The sequence below is a fragment of the Falco rusticolus genome, chromosome 2 (genome assembly GCF_015220075.1).
Source record: "Falco rusticolus isolate bFalRus1 chromosome 2, bFalRus1.pri, whole genome shotgun sequence".
NCBI classification, from domain to species: Eukaryota; Metazoa; Chordata; class Aves; order Falconiformes; family Falconidae; genus Falco; species Falco rusticolus.
In genome coordinates, this window is record NC_051188.1 from 116960797 (window position 1) to 116972232 (window position 11436).

General features: G+C 40.9%; 1 long non-coding RNA gene across 1 annotated transcript; it reads right to left on the minus strand.

Moving 5' to 3' along the window:
* Positions 1-1129: 1129 nt before the first annotated feature.
* On the minus strand, positions 1130-6807 carry LOC119143423. Its single transcript, XR_005102705.1, has 4 exons — positions 6406-6807; positions 5779-6160; positions 2778-2969; positions 1130-1374 (listed from the first exon to the last, which is right to left on the minus strand). It is a non-coding gene; the product is annotated as an uncharacterized LOC119143423 (long non-coding RNA).
* Positions 6808-11436: the final 4629 nt, after the last annotated feature.

Genomic DNA, 11436 nt, shown 5'->3' on the forward strand with positions numbered 1-11436 from the left:
ACTAGTGGGCAAAGTGTAGCCAACACTTTCATACTTTTAAAAGAAAAAAGAATTAATTGAAAGACTACAAATCACATGTGAACACACTTTGGTATATTTAAGAATTAGACACAAGGCAAACAAAGGTTTCTATGAATTCCAGATATGGAAGTATTTACATGAAGGAGGTCATTCACGGTAAGCTACCCATGCAAACACGAGGAATGGAGTAAGCATTGGAGAGGTGAAGGCCAGAGCTGATTCCTGGAAGGAACTCACAGAGTTATTAAAAATTCCATATTTAGTTTAGAAAAATAAAGAGCCATACAACCAAAGCCCAGAAAGTGGACTTTGCATATTTTTCATGTAAATTAATGCAAGTAAACTAATTTGATGCCTGTGGAACCCTATCATTACAAAACAGCTTTTGCAAAAAATAACTTTTTAATTTAGCTACAGTTCCTTCCCATGTGGTTTTGTTCCTTCGAGAAAGGCTGCTGCACAGCTGTGTGACTGTAAGATGCTACAGAAATCCAAAACTCACTCGTGTCATCATTCACAGAGAGAGCAAGCGTATTGGTGACAACATACTTGATAACTGGCTGAGTTGTTAACTGTAATAAAATTGTTTGGAACAGAGAGGCCTGATGTTTTTATTAAGCTGGTTCTTAAAAACCATTACTGCAGCAGAGTTGTGACAGTTGCAATTTTTTTCAAATTATGGTACTCTTAAGTGTGGAAACGCTGAGATACAGAACAGCAGAAGAGCATCTATTCTTGAAGGAAATTATTTATGATCATAAATACAACTATATTTGTGTGTATATGTGCATTCATATATAAACACACATGTATCATGTCCATAGAAAAATATTCTCATTGCATTATATTCACATGCAGCACACATGACAATAGCACTGATCAGCACACAAGCCCCATCAGGAAACAAGCAAAAATAGATCTGGGAGCTTCCAAAACTCGCCAGTGGGTTTTGTTCATGAAAAATTGCTCTGTCTGCTGATAGAAAGGGAGGTTTTAAAAACCTAGACAACACTCGACAGTTTCAGGACAGGTGTTCTGTCCTACTAACTGGTAAGTTATCCAATTCAATATTGAATTACAATCTACTGTTTTCGGTCAATTGCGCGTTTGCAAAAACTTCAGCTACTTTGACTAAAACTCTCATGTAAATTATCTACTTATATTCGCTTCCCCTGCGCCCCTCCCTCACCTGCTCTGGTTTGTTTCCAGCCAAGCGAACCCAGGGAAGCACCTTTTGGGAAGTACCTTGTCCCATGCAGCGCTCCAGCTGGGAGCCTCTGGTGGCCAGTCAGACCAGGCACCTCTAAGCGCGCACAGACAACCCTTGTGTCAGGGATGTTCCTTTCCTCATTTCTGCAAAACACCAGTAGATCAAGAGAGAGAGAAGACTTTGAGGGGAAAAACACCAAAAGCAACCAAGAGCCAAAGAACATTTGTGCTTAGTACTGCTAGACTTTTACGGGTCAGTCTCCTGGAGCTAAGGGATGCTGAGCATGGCTTCTCCTATCAGCTGTAGCTCTAAACTCCTGAGCTTTGTGCTGGGTTTAAACTGTAGACGGAGTGGTGTTACACTTCTGCTGTCAAGGAACTCAAGTGAAATGCCTACAAAGAGCTCACCCCCTTCTCCCCTCTAGTGCTGGTTCACTCAGAAGGTAGCAACCACTCTCATGCCCAAATGAGAACAGAAGTCAACACATGCTGCAAGGAGATCTCCAGGGAGTTAGTCTGAAGTATTAAAAGCCTTGAAACTATGATATGCCAAAAGAATGTCATTACAGGTGCACATTCAGACATATTGAAAATGAAGAAAAATAAAACTTTTTAGTAACTCTTCTTGTAATTTCTAAAGGGGTCGGTGGCATGAATGTTAAAGGAATTGAAACAGGAAGGTGAAAGCGAGTGAAAAAAGAAAAAGTTTGCTGCCCCTCCTGGAAGTCTTGCTTCACCTTGCACAAGTGATGATTTGTTTCTGTAGTCTTCATGTGCCAAATTCCTGTGATCTAGTGTGAAAAGTTTCTGAGTCTTTAAGCTTCGCTGCACAGAGTGGGAGATGCTTTTCCATAATGTGATGTGTAAATTACTCTGCATCCCGTAGAAAGTACTAAGTATCAAAACCCCAGCATTAATGAATATTTTCCCATGCTTAATTGAATTACCGTTTGGAGATTCTAGAACCTGGAGTGACTGCCTAAAAAAATGCCAGGCCGAAAAGCTGGTGAGGAAATCAGTCATTCTGTTGGCACAGCAAGGTCTGAAGATTACCTTGTAAAGGAGGCGTGATATTACCTACACACAGAACACCGAGGAGAGGGCAAATACTGCTGCACATCAGGCATCTGTAGCCCAAAGTAAGGTAAGAGGAAGCTAAAACGGTATGTACTCATAAAATTGAAGGCTGTAAGAAAATATATGCTGTGTTGGGTTATGATAGGCTACACAACAGTCAAATACTAACATTTTTAATTTATTCAGTCCCCAATACTGTTATTTAATAATATTCTTCTACAGTAATATGTATGTGAGTAAGTGGAAATACAAGCATGTGGGTGCTTACTGTGGCATTAGATGCAATGGTCTGTTACACGGACGCTTCGTGTTAATTGACTCTGCTGTGAATAAGGGAAACTATCTCACCAAGAGCATCCCATGGAAAGATAATGTTCTTAAGAAAGCATAATTCTATAATGCCACTAAGTATCTCGATGACACAGTGAATTTGCTGTGTCACTTGTGTACACACCCTGATTCAAACTTACATCTTTAAGATGAACTGCTTGAAAGCAGATACGTGTATTTGTGTGCCCACACACCCGCAGGCAGCTACAAAGTGTGCTTCCGAAAGAAAAATGAAGAAGGTTACACCCGAGATCAAAGCAGTGAAGCCTACACTTGTACAACTCCATCAAGCTGTTCAGGCTTACCCACCACACGGGCCAGTCCTCTTGGGGCTGTTAAGAGAGGGGACAGGTAAAAAGAAGCATTAGCCTTTTTTAGTTTAGACACAAATTTTCTGAAAGGAGCCTTGGATGGAGGCAACTGTGCCTAATATTATAGATGCAAATTAGTTTCAAGTGCCAGAAAATGTACATTTTTGGTGAGTTTGATATACAGGCAAAAGCATGAAATATCTGCTCTTCCAAAGCCACAATAACATTAAATATTTTGCTGAGACAACAATATGCTCCATCCTCTTAGGTGGACCTTGCACAAAGAACTAATGAGGGTAAACCAGCCATCCCCACCCTTTCCCACTTTCATCTTTTAGATCAGACTAAGGATTCCAGGGATTCCAGAAGTATGTAGACATTCCAGATGCAGATTTAACTGCGGTTTCAGAACACTGAAATTTTGTCAACAATAAAGGTACAAGTTTCCCAAGATTAGACTTGACTCAGGTGACACAGGCTACACCCCCAAATATATGAATAATCTTTTAACTTGTTCTGGTCACTTTTACAAGCTCCAAACTGAAGGGCAAAGTCAATGTGCCAGGACAGCCCATTCTTGTTTTCCCCTAACTGCTTCCATCTTATAGCCACATATATGGAAAAAAAAAAAAAAACAACCACCAAAAAAACCCCAATAACACCTAAATGTCTAATATTAAGATCTCATGCCCTAGTGTTGGCATTTTGATGGAAACAACAATATCTCAAACTCTGTTTAGTGAACACCAGCATGGCAATTTATAGAAATCAGAGTTGGAAGAGTTTCCGTTTTCCTTTCAATGTTTGACTTCAAGGTCAGACAGTATTTCCCAGGCTGCGCCCAAGTCACCTCCCGCCTTGCTGAGCTGTGAAGTGACATGGGAAGCCTGATCCAGAGAGGAAGAGGAATTCATGAAGTACCAAAATACAAATCCCACCAGGCATTAAAAAATTAACAGGTTTTTGGACACAAGCCATACCATGTTCAACTGCTAGGCAAAATATTTAACTTTTCCCATGGGAAAAGTAGATCTCTCTTCCAAAATAGGGTGCTTGTTTTGGTTTGGTTTTTTTTAAGAAAGTGCTAGCCAATATCTCTATTAAAGATAAAAATGACTGAAACTACTTTTTACCATTTCTACATACAAATGGTGTTTCATTCTAAGCTTTTCGAGAGCTTTCATCATCCAGTTTACATGTCCAAGTCTGTAACAAAAAGCTAACTAGAGGATAAGGACCTGATACGACAGTCAAACTAATTCACTTTTGGTTGATGCTCAGCTCTCTTTAATATTGCCTTCATCAAAACCAGAAATGTCTAATTAAAAAAAAAAGGTGGAGGGAAACCTCTTGTTTTTCTCAGTTTTGATTTCATTGGCTTAAGGTCCATGTAAAGGTAATTTTAAAATGAAATTAAATTTAAAAAAAAAAAAAAAAAAGAAGACAAGTCATTTAGGAAGGCTGCAGATACAAATATTAAATTTTCTCTCCATTAAAGCCAGTGTATCTTCTATGGAATGATTTTTAAGGTATAGAAAATTATATATAGCATACATTGTATGATAAACCAAAACAAAATCTACAGGGAGAGGGGTCAAGTTACCCCGTCTCACAACTCATAGCAATCTGGACTATGCTAAGAAACTAACATCTCTAAAAATGGGTCCACTGAACTTTTCATGCCTGCAAATAAGCATTTTTAAAAATTACATCTGGATAAAACCTATATTATTGGAGGCATCTGATCCATCTGTTGTTGTGTTACTTTTCTATTAAATAATTATTGGCTGCAAAATATTTCGTAAGCAGACACACACATACACAAAAAAAAGAGCCGTAACACATTTAATATTAAGGAACTTGCCCAGAATTATTCTTTTCTTCATAAATGTTTGTATGCCCGTTTTAACCCTCTTTTCTCTGTCTTTCAATATTTTCTAGCTTCTGCTTACACCTGCAACAAATTTGGCATGTAACATTCACGGCTTTGTATAAGACTCAAGTGTCTTGTATTCACATTGCTGCGGGATATGATTGTGTACAGATGCTTATTTCCATTTTCCGATGGATGCGTCCGTTCCTATCCAGGCTTCTTCTGGCGGTGTGTAAAGTAGCAGAGGGGTTGAGAGGTGAAATAAACTAAAAAGCATGGGGCTTCGGCAAGAATTACATGGCATGTAGGCAAAATGAACATTTGCAAAGTCAGCAGTTTACTGTTCAAAAATAGTTAAAATTGCTTTTTACAATTTTTACAAACTTTACAAGTCCCATTTACATACCTGGGGAGATGCTATGTCGGTAACCAACATATGAGCCAGCCCTCCGGATAGCTGACAGAGCTTGGGTTTCCCTGCGTGCTGGTGCAGGGCCCTTCAGGTCCCAACCTTACTGTTAATAAATAATTTTACTACTGAACGTGCATTTATTATATCAAGGTAATAAAGAATTTCTGAAATTCAGATGAGCACACGTGGCCGGACAGAGCATCAGCAACAGCTCGATGGGCTTGGGCAGGAACCAGCCAAAATCTGAAAATCCCAGAACTGTGATTCCATTCCTGGCTCCTACTCGATGTGGAGGTTTAAATTAACCACTCGAGCTCAAATTTCCACAGCCTCACTGTTCTGGGGTGCCTTAAATGTCAATGTTTCAGATGATAGGGGGATCACCAGAACTTCGGCAGTTCCTAGTGCTCTTTAAATTAATGAAAGACAGTCCAAAATGCAACTCGAGTCACTGAATACCAGGTAAGCAAACCCTACAAACTAGTTAGTCTTGTACAATGCTGTCTAAATGTTTCCCATCTGCAAAAATGGCAGCAAAGTCCTACCTTGAGATTAGATGATTAGCAGATGTTTACTCAGACTGAGGATGAAGGTGGCTGCCCTTGCTTCAAAATTTCATGAAATCAGTGGTCCCAAGGAGAAAGGGAGTAATATTGTGAGATACCCTGCTTCCTGTTTCACAAACCTCCTTGTTTTCAGCGTTCTTTTCCTTCTTGCATTCTTAGTTTGGCCCTTTTCAGCTTTCAAGGAAAGCTGCTGCCTAGTCAGAGCAAGCGAAAAAGTTGATGCCACAGCCAAGGGTTTAAGGAAGTCTTGTAAATTCATCAGCACTCCTTATTGTCATTGCCTTTTTTAAAAAAAAAAATTTAACACAAACTACACATCTGGCTGAAGTTTTCATCTCGACTGTTAGGTCTCCACAGCTTCCTGTAAAGAGAAGAAAATTCTTATTCAGGCCAGAATTTGTGCAGCAGAGTTCAAACCCTTAAAAAAAAAAAAAAACAACTAAAACAAACAAACAAAAAAAAAAACCAAAAAAAACTAAACCAAAAAAAACCGCCACAAAACCCCCACAAAACCTAAGCAAGGTCAAGGAATACAAAGTGAGTCTATGAAGGCAGGTTGTGAGTAAGTCAGTAGATCTGAAGGTGATGGATGACATCTATAGGTACCTGTCCTCTGGTTACTCTTGGAAGAATAAGTTTATTTCACAGTTGTCAACGATGAAGCCTTAGTTTAAGGAATTCATGCTAATCAGGCTATGACTGACATTCTCCTTGGGTCTCCTCCAGTCACGTAAGTAGAGAAACTCCACATGAATCTAAGACACCACTGTGGAATCACAAATAAGGAGAAATTTAATCTGACCTATTTGGGGCTTGTTTGGAGATGATTACTGGCATCTATTCTATAATAGCTAATTTTGCACTTACCATTGTACGCTAACAGGTCACCTCCTTGCCACAGGCCTGCCTACACACACCGCCGTGTTTGCAGACAGGCAGGCACGCTGCGGGAGCTCACAAAGATGCACGTCTCTCTGGGAGCTATTAGCTCTCTTGTTTTGTCATTTCTTAAATGGGAAGATCCTTGCTCCTCTTTCCCACCCCTACCCTTATCCCGCAGACTGACATCGGCTGGATGCGGAGTCTGTAATGCACGAGGCACAAAGTGTCCTCAGATCTTCCCTGTCCTACAAGTACAAGTAGGTACGGCTACTTCAGGGTCCTTCGGAGCTTCTGAAATTATGATCTGCTCTTTCTAGAGCCATTGAGTGGATGTTCCTATTTGATCATGTTCCTACAGCTGATAGACGTTGTTGGAAGCCAGGAGTGCAGGCTTATTGTGCTGCCCTGATTTAATCCAGATAACATTTCTACTTGCTTATGAGTTGGAATTACTTAAGGTTTTGTTTTCAGAGAGGGTGGTTTGTGGATTGGTGTGGGGTTTTTTTTCTTTTTCTTCTTTTAAATATGGATTTGGTCATCAAAAAACACACAGCCTCGCTGAATTAAATTATTTCTGATTTAGGAAGAAGTGAACATGTACAAGGCAAGACAGACATCTGGAAAATACAGGAAATGCAATTCAAGTGCTCCGAGTAGATGGTTCAAGTTACTTTTCCCAGGTAATTACTCTCCTGCTCCCCTTCTACTCACAGACGTTTGCTAACTGCAACTTCCAACCTCAAGCACTTTATACACTTAGAATAGAAACATAAGTCTTTTCAGTCTGTAAATACACATGCATACTTTCAATTTGCTATTTATGCTAAGAAAGCATCTCTGGTTTCTGTACAAAGAAAGCAAAGGAAAGCAGCTTTTACTTGGTTTGCCTGAAAACAAATTTATGTCTTCTGTTCGTCGTATGTGTTTCTTGTCCTCTAGTTACACAGAGCTCAATTCTAACAATTTTTCTGCTAAGAGTAACTTTTCAATCTGCCAACTTTCCACACTATTCTGTTGCCTTTGGTCCTCTACATCCTTAAGAAATGTAGCTAATCCATTACAAATTTCAGTTTGGATAGCTATGCTACCGCAAAACGGTTTGTACTCGTACATACCTTTGGCAATTTCCAGTGTAAGTTGCAATTTTTCAGTAAATGCAAGTCCATTTTTGTACCAGTGGAAATGTCTGCATTCAGATTTTTGCATCAGCCTCTGTATTTTCTGAAATACTGTAGATTGGTGGTACCTCATCACCCTACATGGCTCCCAAATCCCAAGCCACGCATCAGGAAGATTGCTGTTTGCCTTAAGCTAGAGCTAAATCTTTCTGTTCGCTGTTACAAATGTCAACTAATTAGAAAGTAGTCCCAGAAATAAATCTGTATTTGAAAATAATTCAGCAGTTTGTGTATGGCAGAGGCAAAACCTCATACCACAGAGCGTCGCTCTGCTCCATGACTGCACCCTGAGCCCCAAATACAGAGCTCGTTTGTGTGAGTCTCAATCTAGTCTCCTGCAAAGGATGCTAGTCCTTGTCTAGGATGCCTTTACTGCCTTGCTGCATCCACAGTTTTTAAGATATGGTGATAATCCAGCTGTGAGTTCTTGCATCTACTGGTTTATCTTGCCCTACGCCCTGGGGCCACCACGCACCAAGAGCAAACCCGGCCCTCCACCTCATCTCTGCTTCCCCCACAAACGCACCCCTAAACCTTCTCCTACAGCCTTCCCTTCCCAAAGAGTGGGGATTCTCTCCCCTTTGCAGCAGCCGCAGGGCAGCACCCTCCGCTCTCTGCCTCTTCCCCATCTGTCTCTTTGCCGCTGGCAGGCAGCCAGCTCAGAAATCAGCCTGGCGTTTGGCGTTTCCCTCCGGGACCGAGCTGCCTTCCCGTGCTTCTGGAGGAGGAAGGATGAGGTTGCAGGAAATCAAGAAGGGATTTTCTTCTCAGTGCCCCAGATAAACAGCACGCAGAGACTACCAGTCTCAGTGTCTTGCCTTTGCAGAGGCAGCCAGCTGTAAGGCCAACATATCTCAATCAGCATTAGCAGCGCCTTCCTCGAGTGCCAGCCGTGCTCGTGAGGCTCACAAGCCAAGGAAAAGGGCAGGATGAAGAACTCATCGCAGTCTCAAATCCTTATGCGTTCTGAAGTCCCAGTTTCTCATTTTTTTTGTTAGCCTCCTGGTTTCTAAATTTGAACTCTGTTCAATCACAACAAACAACATGATCTTAAATTATTCAGTAGCAAAAGGCCTCTGTTGAGAAGAATGAAGCCACTTGAAAATGAGAACATACCTGCAATTCCTTTCACGTCATGGCTTGGAACAATCATCTCTGTCAGTGAGAGCTGTATTTCACAGGCTTTTAACACTGCTGCCTCTTTTTTTGTGGCTTCCTAAAGTTGTCATTAGTGTGTTAAAATTCAAAACGTGAACTGATGGTAAATATAGCCATGCAGGATTCTTAGGATGCCATGGGTATGGGTTTTCTCTAAGCAATATTTTTTTTAGGAGCTCACAGAATCCCAGCAGTTTAACATCTGCTGATCCTGCAGCTCCACAAAGGAAGAATCAGCCCTATGCCAACAAAAACATCACTGCTGAATCAACTACCTGGCTTAATCCACTCCCATCAAGAAATAGCAAAGCTGTGCACCTAAAACTATTTTGGATTTTCCTACTGAGAACAAAAAGTTCATTAATACATTTTAGGTATATATATGCATAAGAAAATGCGTACACATACACCCCCCAAATATTCATGGGCAGGTCAGATTTTAACTTGCAACATCCTAAGTTTTGGAAAACTTGAGAACAGTGTGATGGCATTTATTTTAGCATTAAAAAATGCCAGAACACACCTAGTCTTCATTCCTAACATTTTGTAAATACCTTTGCAGGTCCAGCTTGGACCTGTGTGTTGAAAGCTTGGTCTTGAAATTTTTGAAAATCCTGCCCTTAATTCTTGCCTACACTGACCCATGATTGTGTATAAAAGAAAACATGCTCAAAAAACCAAAATTATTTACATCCTTGAGAATTTTGAGAAATAAATGCAGAAGGCCCATAGCAAAAAAGAAAAGTTTTATATCCAATTTTGACATTGAAATTTTATTACCGTTCTCAAAATCAAATTTTATTGAATGTCCGTAAAAATAGCTGTGTTAAAAACTGACTGTGCTAGCCAGGACATTGCTGAATGAGGTGCTGCATTCCTGTGGACTCGATTTCATCCAATTCATGGTCACACGAGGCCAGCGCTTCAAGCCCCACTCACTGCCCAGGAAGCGGAGCTCAGCACACGGTCCTTGATAAAATGCCCATGCAGATTCCTTAATGCTTTTACACACATTTTTTTTCCAGAAATTACTTTCAGCAGTCACTAACAAGTGATAATGAGTCCTGTAAATGTGGCTAAGTAGCCTTAGCTTATTATATGGTTTTAAGACTGATTTGTGTTTGAATTTATTTTTTTAAAAACCTTTTTAATGAAGGTAACATGTCAGGTCAATTTTATCTGGTTTTAAACTTTGGTCTCTGTATGTTTGTACCTTTTATTTTTTTTCTTTTTCTTTCATTAACATCTGGAAATGAGCCGCGAGAGGCTGTTTTCCCCACATTTAGCAGCAAAATTTTCTTTCTCGGCCAAAGATTCCCCAGCCACCACTGATGGCACTTCAGATGCTGTTGCTCAGCCCACGAACCTCCACACAAGGACTAACTAACACCATCCCGGGAGAGCTGCAGGCATCACGCGGCAGCTCCCTGTCCCCGCTGTGACTTGCAATCAGCCGTATCCCCGTCCAGTTAGGTATACCTGCCTGTAAACAACACATTCGCCCCGGACATTTCCCATACCAGCCTTTCATTAGCTGCCACAGCCTGCCTTTAATTTCATCTGCTTGAGGCACCAGTAGTGTCCATTTAAAATGTCACTTTCCATTCACTGGCATGCCGCCAAGGATAACTCCTGCTTTCTACCTACGGTGCAGATAATATTAAAGGTGCACTCTCTCATGACTCTTATGAAAGCAATCACTGTCGGAACCCCCGGTATTTCAGAGCTGCCAACAAACCATAATGGAAGGCACACTGTGAGGGGGAATACATAAAAACAAAAGGGCAGCCAGTGCCAGCAATTAAAACACTCCAGGCTGGGCATGGCTGGCAAGCCAAAATAAAGGCTGGCTGCCACCGTGGTGTGACCAGACCTGAGAATTGCTATCGAGCATCCCGTAGCACTGCTTGTTCTCGGGCAGGGAGGTTTCTGCTGCTGCGTATCTTCCCAATGCTACCGCTGTTTTTCCATCTCTCGCTTTAAGAACAGGAGCAAATTGCCCCTTCCGTGGCAGACCTACTGATCTAATTGCCATTTTATAAGACAGCCGAGTGACAGACACTGGCGCAACATTAAGACGTCCTGAATATATTCCTTCCCATAGGCAGCTAGGGAAGAACAACAGAAAGAAAAAGTGCCAACGAGATCATTTAATTTGCATCCCTGCTTATTGACATTTCCATAGCAACTTCATTAGGAAAGCCATTCCATTTTAATGCTCCCGCTTGTGTTTTGTTTAGGACTGCTCAAAGGCCTGCTACCAATTCTGGCTTCGTCCTCTTTCCAGTGGTGATAATTTTCAGGAAGGTTTTTTGGTACGAATCAAAGTCACTCAGAAACAGGATGACAAAGCCTAAGGATCTACCTTTTTCACTGCTAAAAGAATGAGGAATGTATTTGGTTTACCTTGAGGGAGTAT